Below are 11,804 nucleotides of genomic sequence, written 5' to 3'. Positions count from 1 at the left end.
AAGGTTAGGCCTCGTTGGATTGAGCCAAATAAACGTATCAGTGCATTAATAGCTCTCAAATCATGGAGAAGTCTCCACTTTTCTGATTTTTTTCTTTATCAAGCTGCAATTGTTCATTTACTAACTTAGTGGCAGCTTCCAATTTTTCAGAGGATAGAGGCCATTGAGGAATCCATGTGGCTTCCTCTGTAAGCAAGGGTATGGGCATAGAACCCTCAATGGCCCCTAGGAAAAACCCAGGCCATGCCTTCCTACATTACCTTCTTGTGGGACTGGTTCTAATCTTCCTTGTTCTTTTTTTCCTAATCCCTTCCCTTCCTTGTAACCCATTCTCTTCATAATCTCAACAGCTTGTTGAGAATACTCATTGGTCAATGTCAGTCCTAGATACTGTAAGATGTCCCTCCCCCACAGGTTAACAGGAAGAGGGAGGACATAAGGAATTAACCTTCCTGATTGGCCTTCTGGAGCATGCCAGATCAAGGAACGTGAACAGATAGTGGGGCTGGCCTCATACCCTAATACTTGTAAGGAATGGGATGATTGAATGACAGGCCATGCCTTAGGCCACCAGCTGGAGGAGATAATACTCTTATCAGCCCCTGTATCTAGAATCCCCATAAAAGTTTTCCCTTCTATATTCAACTCTAAAGAGGGTCTGGAATTAAGGTCCATCATTAAATAAGCATAATCCGTCCCAGAAGAGCCAAACTTTTCGGTTTCTCTAGGGACCCCAGAAGAAGGAAAATGATCATGTAAACTTGGAAGGATAATCAATTGAGCAATCCTGTCACCTGAGGAGATGGAAAAAATGCCTTGAGGGCAAGAGCAGAGAACTTGAAGTTCGCCCGTTTAATTTTGATCTATTATTCCAGAGTGAACAATAAGTCCCTTTAAGGTTAAAGATGATCGACCCAAAATAAGGTCGACACTTCCCACGGATAAGGGGCATTTGTAGAAAGTGGGGACAGGTTGTACACCCATCTGTGGCTTTAGCTTGAATTGGGTGGTGGAACGGTGGTCCTCTCCTGTTGAGCCTATTGTAGCTCTGTGGACCAAGGTGTCCACTTGCTGTGAGCTGGAATCCCATATGTTTTAAGGCCCTGAGATTTGGGGGCCAGATACTCGTTTTTTCACCCCATTCTGCCTGGGAAGGTCCAGGCTGAATTAGCCTGTCTCTGATATCTTTAACTGAGCAACACTCACTGGCCCAGTGATAGCCTTTCACACACTTAGTACACAGTCCTGGTGCTCTCCTCTTTGTGAGGGCCTGACACTCTTCTTTCAGATGTCCTGGTTTTCCACAGTTATAGCAGACCCTGCGATCACCTGTATCTGAGCGCTTTTGGCCCTGTAGGATAGCAGCAGCGAGGCCAGCATTAGTAAGCAGGCCTCCAAGTTCTTGGCAAACTCTCAGCCAGTCCTGTAACGCTTTGCAATTTCTAGGTGTAATAGCTTCTCTGCTTTCCTGTGTGGCTTGTTCATATACCAACTGCTCCACTAGAGGTATTGCCTGTTCAGGGTCTCCAAAGATCCTGCCTGCTGCCTCTGTCATCCTAGCCACGAAGTCTTAGAATGGCTCCTGGGGGCCTTGTATAACTTTGTTAAGTGTCCCCCAGACTCTCCCTTCCTGGAAAGTGCCTTCCATGCCTTAATGGCAGCAGCGGAGAATTGAGTGTATGCTCCCCAGTTATAATTTGTTTGATTATTGGCATACTGCCCTTGTCCTGTTAACAGGTCAAGTCTCCAATCTCTCTGATCGCCTTCAGCAATGGCATTGACTTTGGCCTGTCCCTGAGAGGCGTCATACCACAAGGCTTTCCATTCCATATATTGTCCCATATTAGGGAGCGCAGCCTTCACTGTTGTCTGCCAGTCTCCTGGAGTCACGGCCAGAGTAGCAAGCCTCTCGACTTGAGAAATGGTGAAATAGGCACTAACTCCATAGTTACGGATCGACTTGGCAAGTTTCTTAGTTTGAATATATTCTACTAGTGCGTGAACACGGCCTCCATCGGCATCCTCAAACACCAGAAATGCCTGCTGTATCTTCTGTTCATCTTTAGTGAGAAAGGAATCTGAGTGAAATCTTTCCATATAAAGTGGAGGGGTGCTGGGGCTTATAGGCCAGAAAACTGCATGGTTTCCACCTCCCACTTTCTTCTGTCTTTTACCCAACCTGTTAGCTCATCATTCATCTGGGTGGTATCTTTCTTCTTCATAGACAGCTGGCTCATCTTCTAAATCCTCTTCCTCAGAGGGCCTAAGCTCGTCTGTTTCTGAACTATCAAGCCCCAAAGCCTCTAACTCCTTTACCAGATAAAGGCGTTTCTTTTTCGGGGCTTTCTCCTCCTTTCCCTGTTTCTTTCCCAGGGCGTCCTTACCCTATTTCTCGATTCCTTGGATCTAAGGTCCTAGAAAGGGCCTTTTTTCTAAGATGCACATTTTCTCTTTGAGTTCTTTAATCTTTCATTCAGCTCTATTTGTGACATGCTCTCCTGTAACCCCCCTAGTGCCCCCTGTCCTGCTAGTACTGTTGAGCGGCATTTCTCAATTTCTAGGTACGACTTCTGACTGTTCCTAGTTGCAGCTGCAAAATTGAAAACCAAAAGAGAAAGAAAGAGCGCTGCCAAAACGATAACAAAAGCTTCCACCGCATCTTCTAATGGGGGAGACAGATGAGAGAGATGAAGACCAAACATGCCTCTCAGATCTTACCTTCTCATCCTGCAGTTCTGGACCCTCTCCACAAACGGAGGGTCTCCTCGGCCCCGGCAATAGTGGGGCATTATTTCTGGGTTTCGACACCAAATGTCGCACGCCCAGCGTCTTGCCAGCAAGAACTACGCGCAGACACCAGGATCCTTCTGCAGCAAAGCGTTTATTGCATCTTGAAGAGGAAGAGAACGAGACCCAGAATGGCACTGCTTACATATACCCTAATGTGGCGGGTCCATGCCTGATTGGTCGCTTACACATGATCTCATTGGCATGCCCCGGGGTGGGCAAAGACTTGGAGTGAACACACTCTTGCACATGCGCACACAGCTAGTTTCCTGAAAGGAAGTCAGGCTCGCACAGCGGAAGCCAGCACCATCTTGTAATGGCGAACGCTATCGCGGCTTTCCACATGGGGCAAAGCAGAAGCCAGCGCCATCTTGTGACATCAAATGCTATCGTGGCTTTCCACAATTTCCGCTGTGTCACAGAAAACATACCTGGAAAGGGCACCCTCAATCTGGTCAATGTAAGGAAAGCTCTTTAACAGATAGGCCATGGTAGGTTTTAGAGACATCATCATTAGTTCATTCCTGAAAAATCTCTAGTTTCCTGGAGAGACAAAGCTTCTTCTGTGATGTCACAAATATTGCTGTGACTGCAACTGATATTTAGATGTTCCTTCATTACCTCTCGGGTTTACTAATTGGCCTCTAAGTCATTTGGGAGTGAGAAAAAAGAAGATGAAGAGATATGAGAAGTTAATTAAGCTGGCTTTCTGTCTTGGTAAAAAACAAAAGAAAGACATATGTGGTCCTCGGAAAGTTCAGTGAGGCCAAGATAGGAGTTGTGTGGTATCGCTAAAGAGATAGCCTTGATCTGAAACTTCCACATATGGGAATCATGAGCTGCGAGCCTCTCAGAAGCATCTGAACTTCCCTGTTCTTATGGTTCCTAAAATTCAGAGAGTTTATATCATTCATTTCTTTATTACAAAAGCCAAGTATTTTGAAGAGCACAATTGTTATCCTGAGCTCATGACCTTTACTATTTTTGTCAAGAAGAAAGGTACTAACGAAGAATGGAAGTACAAATATTGTGTTGCTAAACAACATACTTTGGACACCTATAGTGAAGTTTTTGTCTGACACTAATATTACCGAGACAGAAGTGCTTCTAGTTGAGACTTCATCATCTCAGTCTTTCCACTAGTATTACTCTACCACTTCAGATTTACGAGTCAATATGTGTGATTACTTGGCAGCTTTTACTTTAATTTATATCTTTCTTTTTTTATTTTATAGCAAATTTTATTGCTTTTTTTAACTGGATGATTCTATATTTAAATTTCACATATTTTTCCTTTCCCAGTTTTCTGCCATAAGATCCCTACACATTCCCATTTACTTCTTCTCTAACCAGCCATTCTCCTGAATTACATTACCTTGAAATGAAAGATGTACAAGGGATTACAAGGGCTTCTCTTTCCAATGTTGCCCAAAAAGTCCATCCATTGTCACATATGCATTTGGAGACATACCTCAGTCCATGTACTTTCTTTGTATATACGTATAGTACGAGAAAGCCCTGGTTCATTCTCATTGTTGCTCTTATGGGGTTGAAAGTACCTTCAGCTCTTCTAATCATTTTTCAAAATTTACCAAGAACAGGTCCGTTTTCACTTCACTCGTTTGCTACTAGCATTCACTTCTGTATTTGACGTGCTGTATCTGTGTCTCTCAGGAAATAACTTTTTCCGGTTCATGGCCGAATTCACTCCTTACCTTCATCAATTATATCTAGTTAGTTTTGCTGATGTATATACATGATTTTGGTGGCTCCTACACCTATGTGGTTAAGTTGAAAGTTAACACAGGTTCTGCACAACTATGTCAAGAATGTAGAATTCACAAATGACAGTTTCATATAATTCTGTTTTTGTGAACCTATTGAAGTAGATGTTTTACTGCTCCTCAAGGCATGTTTCTCCCTGCACATCATCCACTATCTTAGGATTGCTCTGAAGAAAGAATCATGTTGAAACATCCTAAACCCTCAAGTCTAGCCATGGAAAACTGGAAGCTACGTAGTGTAGTACTGATATCAAATGGGACTAGAGAACCGAATTCAATAGTGCAAAATGTCCTTTGTTTTCCTGATGTCTGGAAATTTTTCGTAAAATAAGGATTTGGGAGTTTATCATTTGAAGTAGGTTCACAGTATTTACACTTTTATAATCACTGTATAGCTGGACTCACTCGTGACAAAATCAAGAAAATGGAATTGGACAACAAAATTTTTGAGTACACATTGAGGAATATTTACAAAGTCCCTCATCAAGGAATGTACAATAAGAAATTGAAATACAATATTCATTCTATTCAAGGTCTGTAGGGAAAGTGTTGACCTTTGAGAAACGGAGAAACCCTAGAAAATTGAACTGTATGTCACAAGAATGAACCTGTTAAATATAGAATAAAAATATTATCTAGAAGAATCTCCTACACTCCATGTTCCTAGATCTTTTCTACCCATACCAAGCCCCTGACTAACTTTCTCCATTCAGAGAATGTAACCACTAATGAAGCAAAGTGAAGTATCTACTTTAGAGAGATGGAGTACATAAAGGATTCCTCTGTGTCAAAGGAGACACACCTGGAAAGGGCACCCTTGAATCTGGTCAATGTAAGGAAATCTGTTCAGCAGGTAGGCCATGGCAGTTCTCCCTGACATCATCATTAGGCTCTCCCTGAAAACTCTCTTGTAACCTGGAGATCACTGGCTTCTTCTGTGATGTCACAACTGTTGTCATGACTGCAACTGTCTCTCAGATATCCTTCAGTACCTCTAGGGTTTACTAATTTACCTCTAATTCAGAGAAAATTAGAGAGTGATAACAAAGTGGATGATGAGATTGGAAATGGGGGGAAGGAAGCTGGCCTTCTGTCTTGGTATAAAAACCAAGGAAGAAATATGTGGTCCTTTGGAAAGCTCAGTGAGTCCTTGGTAGGGATTGAGTGGTATCTCTGAAGAGATAGGCTTGAAACAGGGAAACAGGAGTTGGGAGACTCTCAGAAGCTTCTGGACTTCCCTGTTCTTATGGTTCCTGTATGTCAGAGGGTTTATATCATTCATTTCTTTATTCGAAAACCAAGTGTTATGAAGGGCACAGTTGAATTCCTGAGAGCTCATGACTATACTCTTTTTGTCAAGATGAAAGGGTCCTAAGGAAGAAGGGAAAAACTAGTATTTTGTCCATAACTCAAGTTAAACTCCTCAATGCTTTGGAAACCTATTGTGCATTTTGTGTCTGACACTGATATCTGCGAGAGAGAAGTGCTTCTAGTTGAGACCTCATCATCTCACTCTTTATACTAGTATTATCTTGAATACCACTTCAGATTTCTGAGTCAATATGTGAGATTACTTGGCAGCTTTCTTTTCTTTCATATCATTCAAGGTTTTTTTTATATTTTAGCAATTTTTTTTCTTTTTTAACTAGATGTTTCTACATATACATTTAAAATATTTCCTTTCCCAATTTCCTGCCCATAAGATCCCTACCAGTTCCATTACCTTCTTCTCTAACCAGCATTTCTGCCGCATGAAATTCCCTTGAACTGGGAGACAAACTGTGGAGGACAAGGCCACTCTTTCCAATGTTGCCCAAAAGGCCATCCTCAGCCACATATTCATTTGAAGCCACTGGTCACTCCATGTACTTTTTTGTATGTTGAGCTAGTACGAGAAAGCTCTGGTTCATTGGCATTGTTTTTCTTATGGGTTTGAAAACACCTTCAGCTCCTCTATCCTTTTTCAAAATTTACCAACAAGAGGTCTGTATTCAGTTCACTGGTTTTCTACTAGCATTCACTTATGTATTTGACATGCTATATCTGTGTCTCTCAAAAATATTCATATATGGATCCTGGAAGAATGCACTTCTTACCTTTGTAAATCTTATTTAGTTTTTTTGACTGATGTATACATATATACTTTTGATGGCTCCAACACCTAAGTGTTTAAGTGGAATGTTAAAATGGATTCTGCCCAACTATGTCAAGAACATAGAACTCACAAATGACCATTTCAAAAATACTCCTTCCTGTTTTTATAAACCTATTTAAGTAAATGTTTTACTGGTCCTCAAGCCATTCTTCTCCCTGCCCATCATCTGGTATCTTATGTTTGTCCTTAAGATAGAATCATGTTAAAACCTCCTAAAACCTCAAATCTGGCCATAGGAATTCTGGAAGCTAAATAGTGTAGTACTGATATCAAATTGGACAAGAAACCAAATTCAATTCCATGTTGTCCTTTGCTTTACTGATGTCTGGTAAGTTTTTGAAAAAAATAAGGATTTGGGAGTTTACCTTTTGAAGTAGGTACACCATATTTACAATGTTATACGCACTGTATACCTGGGCCCCCTTTGTGACCAAAATCATTGCAGAGAATGGAATTGGAAAACAAAATTTTTGAGTACACATTGAGGAATATTTACAAAGTCCCTTGTCATGCCCAACCTCGACTAACAAGACATGACCAACGAAGATCTTCTTCAAGCAGTTTTACTCAGGACCCTTGATAGAATCTTCAGACCCCAGGGAATCCCCGGAGCACACTTAAATAGCTAGTGCTGGCCAATACTAGCAAGCAATGTGGGTCATGCAGACAGGCTGTCACTATGCAGAAGCAAGTAGGCCAGGCAGGCATAGACAAATAATGACTTGCTTACTACAAGGATAGTGCACCATTGGGAGGGTGGAAGGCGGAAACCAGTGCCATCTTTGGGTCCACCACATCACAGTGGCCTATAATTCCCCCTTTTTTTTAATTAATGAAGCGGGCAAAGGCACCACTGATCGTGGTGACCCCCCCAACCCCCTGTCTTAGGATCATCTGTTCATTAAACCAGTCTTAGGACACGTCATCTCCCACAAGTTTCCATGCCATAGATAGAAGGTAGGTTGCCCATCACTGGGCAGGGTCACTCACACATACTCAGGCGTGAGGTACAACAAGGTCTTCTGAGTGACCATAAGAGAGGCTTGAGGGGACTGTCCTGCTTCAATGGCTGCAAATACCTGTACCACCATAACTGTGCCGCCTCTGAACAAACCTCATTCTACATAGACACCACTGGCACACTAGGGAGACTAGCATCAAGAGTCCAGCTAGGGTTCCCATACCCGCCCACTCCCTCAGATGATTCATAGCAGCAGCAGTCCAAGATGACAATCCCGCAGCCAGTCTAGCATCTGCATGTGTGGAGTTCCTCTTCAGGATGGCTACATGTAGCTGATCCATTAAGGAAATGAATTCTCCTGGCCAATTGCCTAGAAGATAATTTGACAACTCTTTAACCAAATTAGAGGTGTGGGCTTAAAGTCATGACGTATTGGCATGAGTCTCGGGAACACCAATAGTATCCCCCACCGGGGCTCTGTTTGGACCAGCATTTGGGTCACACCGAGAAGTGTCAGCAACAGCAGGATCATCATTCTTTTAGCACCACCTTGTCAATCTTTCAGGGACCCACAACGGATCTTGCCAATCCTGAGGAAACACACAAACAGACACTCTTGCCCATGCCAACATGGGATCTGGTCCATGCTATAAGCCAATGATCACATCTTTCCATTTCACATAACTTTCAACGTGCCCGCCCAACACTGATGTCGGTCAGCGGCAGAAAGGCCATCATCAACCAAAATTAAAAAAAAAAAAAAAATAAGAGTAAAAGTGTCTAAGGATATCTGTTCCTTGGGGATTCTACCATGGCCTAATTCCCCTTTTTGTTTAATTACGCATTCCTTCAAGGTACGATGTGCTTGCTCAACACCACCTTGACGTTGGGGATTATAAGGCAGGTCATGGCACATCCATCCATTTATAAAAGAATTTGAAAGATTTGGCAGTTTATGCTGGGCCATTATCAGTTTTTAAATGTTGAGGCTTTCCCCAAGCAGCCCAGGATTATAGGCAGAGTCCAAGATTTCGTGCATTTTCTCCACTCATAGGGGTAGCATGAATGACACCTCAACAAGTATCCACAGAATCATGAATGTATTTTAGAGTCCCAAATCCAGATATGTGAGTTACATCCATTTGCCAAAACTTTAGGGGCAAGAGGCCTCTAGGATTAACCCCTACACTAGGGGGATGGTGAAAAGTGATACACTGTTGACATCCTAAAACTATATGTACAGCATCTTCTCAGGACAGATGAAACTTCTGCTCTAAGGTCTTAGTAGGCACATTAAATAGTTTAAGAAACTGTTGTGCTTGATCCAATGATGAGCTTAAGAATATGAACACCATGAGGGTACATCTATCCACAAGATCATTTCACTCACTGAGAGGAATAGGCAAAGCTTTATGAGCTCTAATATTTTGAACAAAAAACTTGTGACCTCTTTCTCAGATCAATTCCTGAAGTTCCCACAGCAGCTGGCATACCGTGCTCCTAATTTTAATAGGGCCAGCCACTTCTAATATTTTAACTGCATTAAGAAGTTTCATGAATCAGAGAGCAAATTAAAGGCAGAAGAACAATTTTTATACACTTCCTGCACAATCTTGAGTTCAATTATTGGTGGAGAACCGGGTTGATATTGACACAAAATTGGCTCTTGATGGTTAATCACATAAGCTCCACAGCCATTTTTGGATCCAACTGTAAAAATGTTTGGCGCCCCCTGTATAGGAACACTGAAAGATCACGGGATTTTATTTAAAGAAGGATAGCAAAGAGTGTTATGGATAATGATTATCTATCTCTCCATGGAATCCACAGCATAATATAGCCCAATCATCCACAGTGCCACACAAGATCTTTATCTGCTGATCTGTATAGGGCACAATGATTGAGGATGGCGAAACACCAAATTATTGTATGCACTGTTGGATCCCATTCAGGGCTAATCATGCAACTGCTGAAGGATAATTCTCTACTGTTCTAGCTGGAGAAGCATTGGGATAAACCAAAAGCAGAGGGCCATCTTGCCACAACAATCCTGTGGGCTGCATGTAGGTGGCTAGAATGCATAGCACAATGTCTGCCCCCTTCTTCCATCGATGTAAAATTGTGCCTTGTAATCCTTTTTCAACCTTCTTTAAAGCTTCCCTTGCTTCATCTCTCAATTGTGTAGGAGAATCACATAAGAAGAAAAAAAAGCAGCTGCCACAAATACATAAGAGCACCAGTGGAAGGGGAAGACCTTGGTCCTGCCAAGACAGAAGTCCCCATAAAATGGGATTGTTTTGAGAAGGCACTAATGGGGGAGGAAGGGGAGCTAACACTCATATAGAAGGGGATGTGTAAGGGATTCGGGGATGTTGGCCCAGAAACTGGGAAAGGGAGTAACAATTGAAATGTTATAAAACAAAATAACCAAGTTAATAAATATGGAGAAAAAAAAATTTCAACATGTTTAGTCATAAGGAAAATGCAAATCAAAACAACCCTGACATTCCACCACACACCAGTCTGAATGGATACAAAAAAAAAATCTTAGGTAACTGCAGATTCTGTCAAGGATGTGGAGACAAAAAAGAACACTCCTCCTTTGCTGGTGGGATTGCAGACTGGTAAAAAACATTCTGTGATTCTGTTTGAGAGCTTCTTTAGAAAACTGGACATTGCACTATCTATGTACCCAATTAAATCTCCCATGTGCATATACCCAAAACATTCTCCAACATACAACAAAGACAAATGCTCCACTATATTCACAGAATAAGCTGGAAAGTACCCAGATGCCCTTCAAGAGAGGAACAGATACAGAAAATGTGATACATCTACATAATGGAATACTACTCAACAATCAAATTAACATCATATAATTCATAGGAAAGTGGGTGGAACTAGAGAATATCAACCTGAGTGAGGTACCACAATCACAGAAAAAACGCACATGGTATGCAGTCAATGATAAGTGGATAGTAACCCAAATGCTCAAATTACACAAGATGCACAGACCACAGGAATCTCAAGAAGGATGAGCAAAATTCGGATGCTTCACTCATTCTTTAATAGGGGAACGAGAATACCCATAGTAGGGCATAGGGTGGCAAAGTTTAGAGAATGAAGGAACAATAATTGAGAGACTGCCCCACATGGGGCCAATACATTTGCAGCCACCAAACTAGATAAGATGGATGAAGCAGCAAAGAAGTGCAGGGCAACAGGAATCGGATGTAGATATCTACTGAGAGAAAAAGTCAGAGTATGGTAAATACTTAGGCAAATGCCAGCAGCAAAGCACTGAACTGAGAAAGGAATCCCGGCTGAAGAAATCAGAGCAAGGCCAGAAAGAGCTGAAGGGGCTTGAGACACCATATGAAAAGAAAATGCCAACCTACCAGAGCTTCCAGAGACTAAGCTACTACCCAGAGACTTTACATGAACTAACCTTGGTCTCCAAAATCATAGATATCACTGAATGCCTAGTAGGGACACCAGTGGAAGGGGAAGTCTTTGGTCCTCCCAAGACTGAACCCCCAGTGAATGGCATTGTTGGGAGAAGGGCAGTAATGTGGGGGTGGATCAGGAGAGGAACACACCTATAGAAGGGGAGGGGGAGGTGCTATGGAGATGTTAGCCTGGAAACCTGGAAAGGGAATAACATTTGAAATGTAAATAAGAAATATACAACTTAATAAAGATGGAAGAAAAAAAGACACTCTCTCTGGAAGAGTAGAATGTATGATTTTCCATTCAGGATCTGTGGGAAGAATTGTGGACACCTATGCAAATGTGGAATAACCCTAGAGAACATTGGAAACATTTGGTTATTTCTGGATACTCCTGTGTTGGTAGGAACATCTTGGGGAAAATTGGGAGATCCAAGTTCTCCATGTCTAGATAGGGGAGGATGTTGGGAACCTGGAATTTGTGGGGAAAGTACCTGTCCCAGTTTGTCAGTAGAAGATTCAGCAGAAGGTGGCCCAGGCAGAGTGTGATCTTTGAGTCTTTCACTGTTCTCTCCAGTACAGTGTTTTGTAGATGTTACAGGCACTCTGGCTACCAACTTGTCAAAGTCCATATGTTCTTCAAACCTAGTAGACATAACCCGCTTTTT

Source organism: Rattus norvegicus, chromosome Y (genome assembly GCF_021556685.1).
Source record: "Rattus norvegicus strain SHRSP/BbbUtx chromosome Y, alternate assembly SHRSP_T2T, whole genome shotgun sequence".
NCBI classification, from domain to species: Eukaryota; Metazoa; Chordata; class Mammalia; order Rodentia; family Muridae; genus Rattus; species Rattus norvegicus.
This window is presented reverse-complemented; position numbering follows the sequence as displayed.